The sequence below is a fragment of the Alligator sinensis genome, unplaced genomic scaffold, assembly GCF_000455745.1.
Source record: "Alligator sinensis unplaced genomic scaffold, ASM45574v1 scaffold19_1, whole genome shotgun sequence".
In the NCBI taxonomy this organism is placed as follows: Eukaryota; Metazoa; Chordata; order Crocodylia; family Alligatoridae; genus Alligator; species Alligator sinensis.
Genome location: NW_005841916.1, coordinates 786267 through 801396, shown reverse-complemented (window position 1 = coordinate 801396; position 15130 = coordinate 786267).

The window sequence follows — 15130 nt, the reverse complement described above, 5'->3', positions numbered from 1 at the left end:
CAGTAGCATCGGAAGATAAAGAATACAAAAGGAGGAGTTTTCAAAACAGCAGATTGGCAGTTGGCATTGGCCCCCGACCCCCAAGGTTGCTGACATCAGACATTCAAGCAAAGATCCTCAAGGTGGCATTTATGTAGCGAGTGGTGCATCCAGCCGGCTTGTGTATATTTTGGGCACTGGGGAATTTGGGTAATGTATGTTGTAATCATCTTGCTTACTTTGTTTGCATTGCTCTTATTTCCTATTACTGTGTATCAATAAAATTTGCCTATTATCAACTGGAGGAGTTGTAGTGACTCTGAAAATTGTGCTTGCCCAGAGCAAGGTATTGTGGCTGGGTTGTGAATCCAGTGCCAACAGTTGTATTCGGGGCCAAGCTACCTCTCTCCCCACTCTGCACAGCCAAAACCAATCTAGATAATTCGTAACCAATATCTGTCCAACCTATTCCTGAGCACCTCCAATCATGGAGAGTCCACAACTTCTCTAGGCCGTCTATTCCACTGCCTCACTGTTCTAACCACAAACAAGTTTTTCCTGAAATTCAGTGTAAATGTACTTGGCTGCAACTTCAAGCCATTGTTTGGTGTCTTGCTCTCTTCAGCAAGAGGGAAAAGGGTTTTTTTTTCCTCTTTATGGTAGCCCTTCAGGTATTTGAAGAGTGCTATCATGTCCCCTTTTAACCACCTTTTCCATTAGTTGAGCATGCCTATTTCTTTTAACTCCTCCCTGAATAGCTTGCTTTCCAGGCCCTTTATTATATTTGTCATCCACTTCTGGACCCTTTCCAGCTTCCCATACCTTTTTTCAAATGTAGAGCCCAAAACTGAACATAGTGCTCTAGATGAGGCCTAACCAGTGCTGAGTAGTGTTTCTATTGATGCATCTCAAAACTGCATTCACCTTTTGTGTGGCTGCATCACATTGCAGATTTATATTGAGTCTGTGATTTACCAACACTCCCAGATCCTTCTCTATAGTGCCAGCATCCAGCTAGGTGTCACTCATTTTGCATTAATATTTTGGATTATTCTTCCGGAGTTGCAGGGCCTTGCATTTGTCAGGACTTCATCATGTCAGCTCTAGCCCAACAAAGTTAGCCCAGCAAAGTTTCCAAAGTTAAGATCCTCCTTAACTGTACTCCTGTCTTCCAATGTGTTTGTGCACCTTCCCAGTTCAGTGTTGTACGAACATTTGCCTAAAAAACTCTCAATTTCAGAATTCAAATAATTGAGAAATATGTTGAACAGCAAGTGGCCCTATGGGACTCCATTCAAAACCTCCTGCCATGGATCCATTTATAGTAACCTTTTGCTTGTGACTATTGAGCCAGTTGTTTATTCACCTTATAGTAGTTTTGTCTAGCACACATTTCTCCGATCTGTTTATGTGAAAGTTATGTGGGACCTCGTTAAAAGCCTTGCTGAAGTGAAGTCCAGATACATTATGTCACAGTATTCCCTTCATCCACCCAAGTAGTTACGTTGTCAAAGAAGGAGACCAAGTTTGTTTGTCATGATTTGATGTAAATCCATGCTGAGGGCTTGTCATTAGCCTTCCCACCTCCAGATGCTTGCAAATATACTTGTTTAGAATATGCTTTAGTAACTCTTGTACCGAGATGAGGCTAACTTGTCTGTAGTTCCCAGGTCCTTCTTTTTGCCTTCCTTAAAGAGGGGCACCATACTGGCCCTTTCCCAACCCTCTGGTACCTTACCCCATTACTTTGCAAATATTATTATTGCCAAGTGTTATGCGATCACCTCTGCCTTCAATACTCTGGAATGGAATGTATCAGGTCCCACTGACCTGAATTCACTCAGATCCCTCAAGAGTTCTCTGAATGTTCCTGTTGCTATCTCATACTTCAGCTTGTCCCCTTCCTAATCCAAATAATCTTTATTAGGTGGTTGTGTAGCAGGGGCCCCCAACCCCTGCTACATGCTAGATAGGATGCCAGCACTGGAAGGTGGCAATTAAGTAGGCAGCTGGGCAGGAGCTATCTGCAGAAAAACAAGCAGTCATGGAAAACCCTGAGGAGTATAGGGCAGCAGGGTGGCTACAGGTCAGTAGATTAAGCCACAACACCTGAGGGCAGGCCTGGTACTGGGATAATTAGGAACCCCTTGCCAAGGAGAAGGCCACATGATTCAAAAGGGGGTGGAGCCCAGCCTGCTAAAAGCTCAAACAGCAAGCTCAATTTGGTCCTGACTCCTGTTAAGACTCTAACTCCTACTGATCTGGGTGGCAAAAGGGGTATTCAGGTAACATGGGTAAGTAGGGAAGCTATAAGAGCTAGTAGCTCCTAGGCAGATGTTTGCTTGCACTGTGGGAGACTCAGAAGGAGGTTTTGATTGATTTGTAGCTGCCAGAGTCCTGGAGGACTCAGTGTGGCTGAAAGGGATGGCTAGGAAGCCACACTGGGTGCCTGAGTTACAGGCTGAGAAAGCAACATCTGTTAAGTTGAGGACTCAGGGGGCTGAGCCTAGCTAAAGAGCCAGAGGCTGGCCTACAGAGAGAGCAGCCTGGTCCTGGGTCAGGGATGCTGGTGGGAGGAACAGAGAACAGATTTGCCTGGGCTAGGGGTATATATAGGCTGGGAGAAACTGAGCAGCCTTGGACTCGAAGGAGTAGGGCTGAAAGGGATCTCTGGATGTCAACTAGTTCAACTCCCTACCTGGGGTGTCTATCTAAACCATTCCATACAACCCTAATCTAAACTCTATAAAAGATTATCATCAACCCTGACACAACATGGATCTAACATCCACCCTAACCTGCCACAGGTAAAGCAGGAAAACCACAGCAGTCAATGTCCTGCTTCTATGAAATGTTGTCAATATATGCTCAAAAGATCCCACATAGAGGGCCATGTTCCCTGTTACAGAGGAAAGCAACTCCCCCCCTGCCCCACAGTCCATACCAATTTGACCATGGGGTAAAATTCCTTACTGACCCCAAATATGGCAATTGGTTTGAGTGGAGTGGCAAGACCCTCTAGCTCTGTTCTCAGCATGAGCATTGGTACATCCCTGTCAAAGTTCCCAGCCTTGGCTGTAGCCAACACCCAATGCCCCTGGGAAGGGCTTAAAAACATCTTAACATGTAACAGAAAAGGAGGTGGTGGTGGGGGCAACCAGCAAAACTCAGAAGCATAGGAAATCCCCATAATGGAACATAGGAATAGCTATGCCCAGCTCATCCCCCAAGAGTGGCTGCCCAACTTGTTCTTGAACGCCACCAGTGACAGCAAGTCCATAGCTTCCCTAGGTAGTCTATTCCATAGCCACACTGTTCTAACAGTGAAGAAGTTTTTCCAGATATCCAGTCTAAACTTACCTTGCTGTAACGTCAAGCCATTGGTCTGTGTCCTCCTCTCTGCAGCAAGAGCAAAAAGGTGCTTTCCCTCTACTTCATGGCAGCCCTTTAAGTATTTGAAGACTGCTATCATGTCCCCTCTTAAGCCCCTTTTCTGCAAGCTGAACATGCCTAGCCCCTTCAGCCTTTCCTCATATGACTTGCCTTTCAAGCCCGTGATCATCTCTGTTGCCCACCTCTGGACTCTCTCTAACTTCTCCACATCCTTTTTAAAAATGTGGGGCCCAGAATTGCACACAGTACTCCAGATGAAGCCTAACCAGTGCCAAGTAGGGAGGTGCTATTGTCCTAGGCCTTACACTTCTGTTTATGCAGCCCAAAACTACATTCACCTCTTGTGTGGCTGCATCACACTGCAGACTCATGTTGAGTCTGTGGTCTACCAATATTCTCACATTCTTTTCCATAGTGCTGCTATCCAGCCATGTGCCACCCATTGTATCCTTGTGTTTTTTCTTATTCCTCCTGAGGTGCAGCACCTTGTATTTGTCCATATTGAACTTCATTCTGTTAACTGTAGCCCAACTTTCCAATCTGTCAAGCTCCTTCTGAATTGCACTCACCTCCTCCATTGTTTGCAGTCAGTTATTCCCATTTTTATGTCATCTGCAAACTTGCTTACAAAGCTTTCTATTCCAGCATCTAAATAATTAATAACAAGTTGAACAGCACTGGTCGCAGGACAGAACCCTGTGGGACTCCACTCAAAACCTCCTGCCATTCTGACATGGATCCATTAATAATTACCCTTTGCTTGCAGCTATTGAGCCAGCTCTCTATCCACCTTTTAGTAGTTTTATCTAGCCCATATTTTTCCAATTTGTTTATGGAAGATCATGTGGGACCTTGTCAAATGCCTTGCTGAAGTCCAGATGCACTGTAGCCACAGCATTCCCTTCATCCACCCAAGTAGTTACTTTGTTAAAGAAGATCAAATTTCTCTGACATGATTTGTTTTTCATTAATCCATACTAGCTGCTTGTGGTTAGCTAGTATCTATTCCTGCTCCAGATGCTTGCAAATGACCTTCTTCATGGGTATGCTCAGTAACGTCCCAGGTATTGAGGTGGGACGAACCAGTCTGTAGTTCCCGGGTCCTCCTTCTTGCCTTTTTTGGAGATGGGCACTATGTTGGCCCTTTTCCAGTCCCCTGGTGCCTGGCCCATCTCCCGCAACTTCGTGAAGATCATTGTCAAGGGCTCTAAGACTTCCCCTGCCAGTTCCTTCAGTACCCTGGGATGAAGTTCACTTGGCCCTGCTGACTTGGATTTATTCAGACCCCACTAAGTCTCTTTTGTTATCTCCTTCCTCAGCTTGCCCTCTCCCTTATCCAGATAATCCTTATTAGGTGTCTGGCTACAGCTTATATTGTTTATGAAGACAGGGGGCTAGGACAATGAGACACAGGGCCAGGGTCCTGGGAAAGGAGAAAGGGTCTGGGGCCTGGAGAGCAGAGCAAAGATGAGGGCTGAGGCTGAGAAAGCTGGACCAAAACAAGTTCTGAAGGTCTGTAGCCAGAACAATGGTGGGCTAAGGCCAAGAGAACTGAGGCCCCTACAGAGACAGGGAGCATTGACAAAATAATGTTCATAAGGGATGGAAGTGACTGTAGGGCAGATCCATGAATTCAGCTCTTAAAGCCATTAGGACCAGAGGGGCCTAAGCCACCAAGAGGGACTGTGTGGCAGGGTCTGAGCCCCAGGCCATGGGAGAGACCCTGTCTAGTGGGGTCAGAGCCCCTAGTAAGGCAGTCCAAGTTGAGCACATAGAGGAGCAGAGAACCAGAGAACGCCGAAGGCTCAGCAGCCTCTGAAGGCAAGTTCCCCTTATTATTTTTAACATCAAGGAACGGCAGGTGAGGATCTAAACCATTCCATACAACCCTAATCTAAACTCTATAAAAGATTATCATCAACCCTGACACAACATGGATCTAACATCCACCCTAACCTGCCACAGGTAAAGCAGGAAAACCACAGCAGTCAATGTCCTGCTTCTATGAAATGTTGTCAATATATGCTCAAAAGATCCCACATAGAGGGCCATGTTCCCTGTTACAGAGGAAAGCAACTCCCCCCCTGCCCCACAGTCCATACCAATTTGACCATGGGGTAAAATTCCTTACTGACCCCAAATATGGCAATTGGTTTGAGTGGAGTGGCAAGACCCTCTAGCTCTGTTCTCAGCATGAGCATTGGTACATCCCTGTCAAAGTTCCCAGCCTTGGCTGTAGCCAACACCCAATGCCCCTGGGAAGGGCTTAAAAACATCTTAACATGTAACAGAAAAGGAGGTGGTGGTGGGGGCAACCAGCAAAACTCAGAAGCATAGGAAATCCCCATAATGGAACATAGGAATAGCTATGCCCAGCTCATCCCCCAAGAGTGGCTGCCCAACTTGTTCTTGAACGCCACCAGTGACAGCAAGTCCATAGCTTCCCTAGGTAGTCTATTCCATAGCCACACTGTTCTAACAGTGAAGAAGTTTTTCCAGATATCCAGTCTAAACTTACCTTGCTGTAACGTCAAGCCATTGGTCTGTGTCCTCCTCTCTGCAGCAAGAGCAAAAAGGTGCTTTCCCTCTACTTCATGGCAGCCCTTTAAGTATTTGAAGACTGCTATCATGTCCCCTCTTAAGCCCCTTTTCTGCAAGCTGAACATGCCTAGCCCCTTCAGCCTTTCCTCATATGACTTGCCTTTCAAGCCCGTGATCATCTCTGTTGCCCACCTCTGGACTCTCTCTAACTTCTCCACATCCTTTTTAAAAATGTGGGGCCCAGAATTGCACACAGTACTCCAGATGAAGCCTAACCAGTGCCAAGTAGGGAGGTGCTATTGTCCTAGGCCTTACACTTCTGTTTATGCAGCCCAAAACTACATTCACCTCTTGTGTGGCTGCATCACACTGCAGACTCATGTTGAGTCTGTGGTCTACCAATATTCTCACATTCTTTTCCATAGTGCTGCTATCCAGCCATGTGCCACCCATTGTATCCTTGTGTTTTTTCTTATTCCTCCTGAGGTGCAGCACCTTGTATTTGTCCATATTGAACTTCATTCTGTTAACTGTAGCCCAACTTTCCAATCTGTCAAGCTCCTTCTGAATTGCACTCACCTCCTCCATTGTTTGCAGTCAGTTATTCCCATTTTTATGTCATCTGCAAACTTGCTTACAAAGCTTTCTATTCCAGCATCTAAATAATTAATAACAAGTTGAACAGCACTGGTCGCAGGACAGAACCCTGTGGGACTCCACTCAAAACCTCCTGCCATTCTGACATGGATCCATTAATAATTACCCTTTGCTTGCAGCTATTGAGCCAGCTCTCTATCCACCTTTTAGTAGTTTTATCTAGCCCATATTTTTCCAATTTGTTTATGGAAGATCATGTGGGACCTTGTCAAATGCCTTGCTGAAGTCCAGATGCACTGTAGCCACAGCATTCCCTTCATCCACCCAAGTAGTTACTTTGTTAAAGAAGATCAAATTTCTCTGACATGATTTGTTTTTCATTAATCCATACTAGCTGCTTGTGGTTAGCTAGTATCTATTCCTGCTCCAGATGCTTGCAAATGACCTTCTTCATGGGTATGCTCAGTAACATCCCAGGTATTGAGGTGGGACGAACCAGTCTGTAGTTCCCGGGTCCTCCTTCTTGCCTTTTTTGGAGATGGGCACTATGTTGGCCCTTTTCCAGTCCCCTGGTGCCTGGCCCATCTCCCGCAACTTCGTGAAGATCATTGTCAAGGGCTCTAAGACTTCCCCTGCCAGTTCCTTCAGTACCCTGGGATGAAGTTCACTTGGCCCTGCTGACTTGGATTTATTCAGACCCCACTAAGTCTCTTTTGTTATCTCCTTCCTCAGCTTGCCCTCTCCCTTATCCAGATAATCCTTATTAGGTGTCTGGCTACAGCTTATATTGTTTATGAAGACAGGGGGCTAGGACAATGAGACACAGGGCCAGGGTCCTGGGAAAGGAGAAAGGGTCTGGGGCCTGGAGAGCAGAGCAAAGATGAGGGCTGAGGCTGAGAAAGCTGGACCAAAACAAGTTCTGAAGGTCTGTAGCCAGAACAATGGTGGGCTAAGGCCAAGAGAACTGAGGCCCCTACAGAGACAGGGAGCATTGACAAAATAATGTTCATAAGGGATGGAAGTGACTGTAGGGCAGATCCATGAATTCAGCTCTTAAAGCCATTAGGACCAGAGGGGCCTAAGCCACCAAGAGGGACTGTGTGGCAGGGTCTGAGCCCCAGGCCATGGGAGAGACCCTGTCTAGTGGGGTCAGAGCCCCTAGTAAGGCAGTCCAAGTTGAGCACATAGAGGAGCAGAGAACGCCGAAGGCTCAGCAGCCTCTGAAGGCAAGTTCCCCTTATTATTTTTAACATCAAGGAACGGCAGGTGAGGAAGCAGGGGTGAGACTACGAGAGGCTGGAGTGCTTGAGCAGGGTAGGATTAAGGTGGCCACCATGGGGTATCATGGCCACTGCTAGATCATGTTCTGTCACAATCTGGCTGCAGCTTAATTTTTTTGTGAAGACTGAGGCAATGTAGCTGTTGACTAGCTCTGCCTTCTTTGCATCTTTTATAAAGAATTCCCCCAGGCTAGTTAACAATGGATCCACAGTTTCCTTAGTCTTTCCTTTCTGGCCAACATACTTATAGAACCTCTTCTTGTTGTCTTTAACTTCCCTCACCAGGTACAGCTCATTCTTTGCCTTCCTGATTCCATCCCTGTAGGTTCATGCTATTTCCTGATATGCTTCCTTGGTGACTTGCCGTTTTCCATTGCCTGTATACTTTCCTTTTGCATTTGAGGCATCCTGGAAGCACCTTGTGCACCCGCATTGCTCTTTTACCATTTGTCATGTGCTTCTATAGTGTTGGAACAATTTCTTTTTGGACTTCCAATATTGTGCCCTTTAGAAACTTCCAGTCATCCTGGGTGACCTTATCCTTCAGTTGGTCCTACCTTAGCACCATGCCTATTAACTCCTTGAGTCAGTTGAAATCTGCCTTTTGGAAATCTAGCACCCTAGCGCTGCTGACCTCAAAGTTCTCCTGTTTCTAGATAGGATCTGGCATTCTATCAAATCTTGACTTCTTCCTCCCTTGTTTCCCATTAACCTTAACATCCTCCACCAATTCTTCTCTATTTGTCAGGACAAGATCCAAGGCAGATCTTCCCCTCATTGTATCTTCAGCCTTCTGGAACTGTTCTTGTAGCCACACCTGAAACTAGCTTTTTCCTGCCCAGCTAGCTTGGGTACTGCTAGTGGAGTGACAGGGCATCAAACTTGGGAAGATCTGCCCAAGCAGCTGAATAAATAGTTTACTGTCACCCACACACTGAGCTCCAAGCTTATAAAGCTACCCAAGCTAACAAGTTTAAAATAAGCTTGGGGAAGTCACTGTAGTCACATCTTTGGATTGCAGCATAAACTTGTGCTTATTTAGTCCTACTTACCTTGAGTATGCCTTTCCTTCCACATGTGATGGCGTCTCTGGCAACTACTGCAATGGCCTATATGCAAGAACGATATTCAGAAAGTATTTATGTATTGCAAGCTGTTTCTATTGCAGGGCTTCATGTTTTTGGGTTTTTTCTTCCTGAAAATTAGTCATTATCTATGTTTGCTCTCTGTCTCGTTTCCCTCTGCCATCTGTTCTGATCCAGCTGGGAGAAAACAAGGAAAGCCAGTTCCCTGGAACAAGACAGCACTCCATGGAAAACCAACAAGTATGTTGTAGTTCACAAGCTGTGACATACTGGTTGGTATAAATAGAGCTGGCAGAATATTTTTTTTCCAGAAAATAAGAAATACATTTGTAAAAATCACACACGCACAATTTCAGATGACCTAAAAGTATTTAAAATGTTTTTTCTGAATAGCTTTGGAGGAGTAATAATTTCAGGGTTACACTTCCAACACAGCAAGAGGAGGATAAGAATCTAGTGGTAGTATTCTTGCCTTGTTACCCACTAGCTTGATGGTTTGAGTACTCTCCTAGGATGGGGGGGACAGCATGAACAACGCATGCCCCTGGAGGCTGGGGGGGCATGGTGACCACCCGCAGGTGGTGGCATGGTGGTGTTGAGTGGGGAGCTCCTGCAGGCAGCCGCAGAGATGTCAGTGGTGGGGGGAAGCGCCGACCACCTGCAGATGCCGCTGGCAGCATCGGCAGCGGCCAGAGGCGATCAGCAACCACCTGCGGACAGTGCGAGCGGTGGGGGAGGTGGCGAGTGGCAACTGCCGACAGGTGCTGCCAGCAGCACAGCGGTGCTTCTGTCAGGGGGTGCACTGCCAATCTCAGGGGGTGCATATGCATCTGCATGCACCCCCTAAATGTCAATATGGGGGACAGTTAGGTTCAGTTCTCTCATCTGCCTGAGATTACTGAAGCCCACAGGAGAATGGAAAAGGCATTTATCTTTCATATTACATGTAAAATTCATAAAATTCAAGAGCTCCAACAAGAACTATTACTTGGATGGATTTTAATCAATTACTTCTGCTGGGGCTGTGTGGCAGAGCACCAGTGGAGTGCTCACCACTCTGGGGCTATGACAAGCTCCGTGTGAGTTTGCTTGCGGAGCAGCAGGGAAAAGCTTCCCCAGGAGCCAGGTTAAGGGGGAAGGGGGGCGGCAGAACACATCACGTGTCTGCCACTTTATGAGCTGGGGGCAGGTGTTGCCCCAGCTTTGATAAGCAGCCATTTTAGATCCAGGCCAGTAGAGCTGGAGGCAGCAGTCTGCTGCCTGATGTGATTGAAGTAATGTCTCCTGGTGGAGCTGCTGCTCCTACAACAACTCAGAGGTGAGGAAAGGAGCTTAGGGGGAAGGTTTGGAGGCTCTTGGACCTGGGTATGACCTAAAACTGCATCCTGCTGGGGAAGGGTGGCCTGGTGGGGCTTCTAGTGGCATAGGAGCCGCCAGGAAATGCCAGGCCAGTTAGCTCCCCGGTGAAAGGCAAAGAGGGGTGCCTTAACCCCAGATCCTGCCTCTGGGTGGGTTATTTGTCATTGGAGGCAGTGGGGCCAGGCACGGCTGCAGCCACCTGAGCCTGTGTGGGGTGCAAGACCCTGGGAGTGAGACAGGTTGGCCAGGCATGCCAATGAGTGGCACCTGAGCCTGTGGGGGGGTGGGGGTGTTCAAACCCAGATCCCACTGTAGGGGGAGGAGTATGTGCCTGAGTAGAGGCGGAGGTGCAGAGCAGGGTACAGAGGGGCAGTTGAGAGGCCCCAGAGATAGGTGTGAGTAGAGAGTGGGAGTAATGAGGCCCTGTGAACACAGGGGCATGAAGGGGGCCCTGGTGAGCAGGGGGCTTGAGAGTAGGTCCTGCTAACATGGGGGCTGAGTGAGGTCAAGGTAAGCCTTTGGGTGCGTGAGGTCATAGGTGGGCCGGAGGCCAATGGAGTGGGGTGGTTGAGGAAGTGCCACAGATAATCAGGGGCTCTTGACTTGCCCCACTGTTTGAGAGCAGCTGGGTGAGGGACCCAGCAAGAGACCAGAGTCAAACCAGTTTTTGGCAAACTGCCCAGTGCTCGGATGAGGGCAGTGGGAGATGTCCGAGGGGCCCTGTGCTTGCTGGCTGGGGAGTGCAGGGAAGCAAGGCTGAGGACCCTCTGGGTGAGGGCAGGGTGAGTGTGACCCCGGGGAAAGGAGGGGTGGTGTGAGTGTGGCCACACAAAGGGGTGATAAGAGAGAGACTGCATGAGAGGCCGTAGAGAGAGAGAAGTCTCAGTGAGAAGGAGGCAGCATGAGTGTGGCCTGGATTTGGATGGAAAGCAGAGGCCTAACACTGAAGAGTTGGGCCTGGCCCCAGGCCCGTGCTAAGCACAGCTGTTAGGAACATCTGTGAGGCTTGGGATGCAGTACAGGGGTGGCTGGAGCTGCATACATAGGCCCAGGAGAACAGGGCATTCAAAGGGCAGCCTCCTGCCTAATTAAGACCATAATTATCTAACTACAAGGTGTGGCAGGTGAGAGAGGCAGGCGGTGTGCCCAGAGGCAGGTGGGAGACTAGCATTGTGCCTGGTCGGGGAGTTCCCATTTTGCCACAGGCTGTTCCACTTTGACTCAGTTTCATTGACCTGTTACATGTGTTCTTACTTTCTGAGCATGTCTACATGTGCATTCATGTGCTGTAATTACAGTGTATTAAGTTTAGTACCTTTAATAACAGCTCCTAACTTAATGTGTCATAAATTGACACTGTTGCGCAGTAGTGCTGGTGCACATCTTTCACATGATGCTAATGCACAGTATATTAATTCTATGGTGCATTAGCACAGCTTTCACTGTGATGCACTAATGCATAGTACTTTGAGCATCTTGTGTAGATGTGCCCTCTGGATTGGTGATTAGAAAGACTGGCCTGGAGAGGAAGGACTCTGGAGGGTTTCTAGTCTCTGCTCTAGTGAATATTTAATTACCCAAATAAAGCAGTACTATGTCAAGAAGAGAAACATAACATCCACCATGTGAATCTTGTATATCATGGAGGTTAGGACAGTTGTAGGAGTGTGTAATGTGGCCTCAAACCTCCTTAGACAGGAGAGAATTGAACCTACATTTCCTACATGACGGGTCAGTGCTCTAATCACTCTCTAGCTGAAAGGAGACTGCCTCAGACCTCTTGTTCTTAATTTCTTTTGCTTTCCTTGAAGTCACCAGCATATTTAGTTTGGGGCTTAATGGAATGTTCTTTGTATTTTCATTTCATTCAGAAAAAAATATTAAATTTTGGTTTTGTTCCAAACCAGTATTTTTTTTCTTTGTCAGTGAACCGAAAATTCAGTTGTTCACACAACCCTTTATACAAGCTACTTGATTTAGTTCATATCACATAGGGACAAGTTTCCTTTCAAAACTGTCAATTAAATGAACAGGGATGGCTGAAAAGTGGAGATAAAGCACACCATTTTCTGTTATGCTGTAAAGCAGCGTTTCTTGACCGGTGGGTTAGACTCTAAATCTAAAAATGTCCCATTCACCCACAGAACTTTACACTGCAATAACAAGTGGGTGTCTTTCAATTTTTTTTTCTGTCAGTCTCTTGAAAGACTTCTCCCCCAGAATTAAGCAGGCTTCTTATTACATTTTAAAATTAAGTGTAAAGGGAGGGAAGGGTCCATTTTTTTTTTCTTTAGAAATAAGGGGTTGTCACCCTGAAGGATAAGGAACATTGGTGTAGAAGAAAGTCAGTCCGCAATCAAACAAAAGTTTCAATGGAATATCTACTTTGTTATTTTACTCATAAAATACTGCATGTACGCATGCCTTAAGATTCTAGTAGGGCTGGAGTGTTGCTGTAGCACTTTTCCATTTCTTCAAGCACAGTGTTTCATTTACATATGGAGTAATAAACATGCTTCTGTTCCATCTTCTCAAGCTTTCTCAGACCTGAGAGAGGTCAGTGTGTGCCCAGAAGCTTGTTAAACTTCTCTCAACTATATACTTGATCCAATAAAAGATATCACACAGCACTCCCTCCCCTCCTCACTGCCTAAAAAGCCTCTTGCCTAAGCTCCAAGTAAATTTACATTAATAATTCAGCTAGCCACATTTGCCATCATGCTACCAGAAACTAACTAAACTCACTTTGGTCTCTGATCCTTTAGAAATGTTTCTGTAATCTTTTCCATCTGTGCCAGAATCTTGTCTGTTCTATGAAAACTTGAGTAGCTTAAGCCATTCAAGTGGGAGCAAATCTGTCCTGCTTACTCTTTGTCAGTAACACAACACTATGTGCCAAAACCCCCCCAAAGACCAGAAGGACCTGGCAAAGGTTTATATTTTAGTCTACAGAACTAGAAAATTCCAGATTCAAAGTACTGACTGACCCTCCAGTAAGAAACATCATTTTGCTAATTGTCTGCTAGGATAGCTTTGAGAGAGAACTGCTCTTATAAGGTTTCCATGGTACAACACACAAAGAATAGCACCCCAGCACTTACCTAGAGATGGAATTCTATGACAAATATGCAAATAAGGCTGTACGTCTAATCACTCAGAACTTGAGAAATGCCCAATTTAAGGTACAGCATTGTTCCTTGTGAGTATAAAATCCCATCTTTGCTGACTGATCACAAAATACTTCTCACAGCGTTGCACAGTTGTGTAGCATGAGTTTTCTGGTAAATCACTAGTTCTCAATTTATTCTACTTTCGTTGTTGTAATTGTCTAATCTCTGATCATTTAGTCCATAGTAAACATTTCTCTTTTGATAACATACACAGTTTTGCTAGTATGTCTACACACATGTGACTGAATAGGATATAGCCTCTTTGAAATTACAAACTGCATTGGATGGTGTGTTGAATACCAGTTCAGACATGCCTGAGGCCATCTTATTCAGCTGCATTCCACACAGCTGGGAAATATGGTCCTCAATGAAGGACCATGTTACTGAGCAATCTGAGACTATTGACTCTGAGTCATTTGCTTCTGGTTAGGCAACTAAGTTTTGTTATTGGGGGAAAAAAGGAGGATGTTAGAATTTGTTTTCTTTTATAATCAGGCACAACATTTTCTTGGCTTCTAACCATTACTAGTGTAGGTTACCTGGCCATTACACAAGTTATGGCAATTCTAGCAGTTCGAATAATTTGTACCTGAAATTTTGTTTGGGATGAACAGTCGAAAACATTGGATTCCCCCAGAACATGGAAGTTCAGTTTTCCCAGCCTCCTGCCAAAGTTAGTGACCAGGAACTGGGGCCATGGTCCAATAAGATCATAGAAAACTGTTTGGGATTCTTTGAAAAAAATCCTCAAAATTCTCATGTTTCCATGGAATCAGTTTGACTTTGGGTAACTAGCACTTTCTGATGGAAAATATTCTGTCAGAAAACTTGTGACCAGTTCCACTTGTCAATTGGCCTGGCCCTAGGAACAATATTGTTTGTGGGTGAGGGCCTGAAAAGGTGAAGAACTTGGATCTTCTCCATCTGAATGCATAGCAAAGGGACTGAGGCTCTGTTTAAGAGTTAGGCTATGATGTGTAGGACACCAGCCATTTGAAGATGGACTTGAAGTGGAGGAGAGGCAGGATACAGTCTGTCCAGCCAAAGACACTGATTAATCACAAATTTACAAACAAGGGTAATCTTAGACGAAGGGAGGATGCCTTTCACAACTTCTGTTATTTGCAGAGACCTTTCACTCTCAAACGCTTGAGACAGTAAGGTCACTGCAGTTAAGAAACTCCTGTACTAGACCCACCTTTCCTTCTCATAGTGTCAAATGGGTTAGGTGAACAAACCCAGAATACCTGTGGAGCTTGGAGGGAACATGAGTAATGAAGTGAGAGAGCTTGGGAAGTCTCAAACACTCATTTAGGGATTTAGGGCAGCTGGATGGAAGGATCCCATGCAAGTTCCTTGAGTTTAGGTCCCTGCCACAAAAATCAATGGGGGCATTCACTTGGTTTCTTACTACTCTTGCACATGATTTGTGGCTTGTGGGACACTACCTGATTATCTGACTGACCACATAAGTTGTGTGTTTGGGGCTGGAGGTGAAGGGGGGGGAGGGGTTGTAATCATACACACATATCTAATGGATGCTGTTATTCTGAGGAACGTGAAAATCATGCATCTGGGATCCTGGGAGCTCCTTGACGAAAGGTATTTTGCTACTCTGCTGTGACTTCTACGTGGAGACAGTGGAAACTGGGGATTTATGTAAGAGACCACCAGAATGGGGTGGTCAAATACACCATGAACCAGATAGGCTAGTTGCTGGTGCTTT